Raw genomic sequence first — 1,715 nt, forward strand, 5'->3', positions numbered from 1 at the left:
AAAGAAAGAAAGAAAGAAAGAAAGAAAGAAAGAAAGAAAGAAAGAAAGAAAAGAAAGAAAATAAAAGAAAAGATGAAATCCAAATAGGAAAACTGTCACTATTTGCAAATGACATAGTATATATGGTAATCCCTAAATATTCCACCAAAAACTGTTGAATAAATAAATTCTGTAAAGCTCCAGGATAAAAGGTCAATGTACAGAGACCTGTGGCAATTCGTTTTCTTTTAAGATTTTATTTATTTATTTATTTGACAGAGAGAGAGAGAAACAGCAAAAGCAGGGTGAGCAGCAGAAGGCGACGGAGAAGCCGACACCCCACTGAGGAGGGAGCCCAATGAAGGTCTGGATGCCAGGTCCCTGGGATTGTGACCTGAGCCAAAGACAGACGCTTAAACTGACTAAGCCACCAGGTGTCCCAACTTGTTGCATTTCCTTATAGTGATGACAAACTTCCACAAAGAGAAAATAAGAAAACAATGCCATTTACAATTGCATCAAGAAAAAAATAACTAGGAATAAAAGTAAGAAATGAATCAACCCGCAGTTCTGAGGCATGCAGAACAAATCCACGCTTGCAGAACCGCGATAAAGGAGTGGCAAGCTGCTTGGCTCCTGAAAGCCATTACCTTTATAGGTCTTATTACACTTTCAGATGATGACACATCTTCCAACGTTCAATGGCTCTGTTATAAAGCCAATTATCCAATCCGGGAAGCTCTCTAAAAAAGTTTCAATATGTGTGATAAAGGCCTTCTGACCACTGCTTTTTATGTCTACCCCACACAGGTGTATGATGTGGTTAAATCACTGAAGGCCCTGGGCTGTACCATCCCAGTGGCTTCCATGCCCACAGACTTTCCGGCTGGACAAACACTTTATTTATTTATTTATTTATTTGAGAGAGAGAATGAGAGATAGCACAAGAGGGAAGAGGGTCAGAGGGAGAAGCAGACTCCCTGATGAGCAGGGAGCCCAATGTGGGACTCGATCCCAGGACTCCAGGATCATGACCTGAGCCAAAGGCAGTCACCCAAACAACTGAGCCACCCAGGCGCCCTGGACAGACTCATTTAAAAACACGATTGGAAGAGATCTGATTGGCTGTGGAAAATGGAGTTACGGAAATCGATGTGGTGATTAATAGGACCTTGGTGCTGACTGGCCAGTGGGAAGCCCTGTGTGATGAAATTCGTCAGTTTTGCAAGGCCTGTGGGGGGCTCATCTCAAAACCATCTTAGCAACAGGAGAACTTGGATCTCTTATTCATGTCTATAAAACCAGTATGATCGCAATGATGGCAGGACCAGATTTTATTAAGACCTCTACTGGAAAAGAAATGGTAAATGCCACTTTCCCAGTAGCTATAATAATGCTACGGGCCATTTGAGATTTCTTCTGGAAAACTGGAAACAAGGTAGGCTTTAAACCAGCCGGAGGCATCCGCAGTGCCAAGGATTCCCTTGCTTGTATCTCTCTTGTGAAGGAAGAGCTGGGAGATGAATGGCTGATGCCAGAAGTGTTCCGAATAGGTGCCAGTACTCTGGTTTCGGACATCGAGAGGCAGATTTACCATTACGTTACAGGAAGATAGGTGGCCTACCATGATCTTCCAATGACTTAAATCAGTGACCAGTTCCAGAAAAGTGCTTTACAGCAACATGTAAAATGTGTTTTTCTACGTAATCGCTAAAATTGTTTAATTAAAACATGAG

General features: G+C 42.3%; 1 pseudogene; it reads left to right on the forward strand.

Annotated features, from left to right (window-relative positions):
* Window positions 1-531: 531 nt before the first annotated feature.
* Window positions 532-1,624, forward strand: LOC112818268 (deoxyribose-phosphate aldolase-like; annotated as a pseudogene).
* Window positions 1,625-1,715: the final 91 nt, after the last annotated feature.

Source organism: Callorhinus ursinus, unplaced genomic scaffold (assembly GCF_003265705.2).
Source record: "Callorhinus ursinus isolate GAN/ISIS: 27379988/994484 unplaced genomic scaffold, GSC_fseal_2.0 scaffold6444, whole genome shotgun sequence".
Lineage (NCBI taxonomy): Eukaryota > Metazoa > Chordata > Mammalia > Carnivora > Otariidae > Callorhinus > Callorhinus ursinus.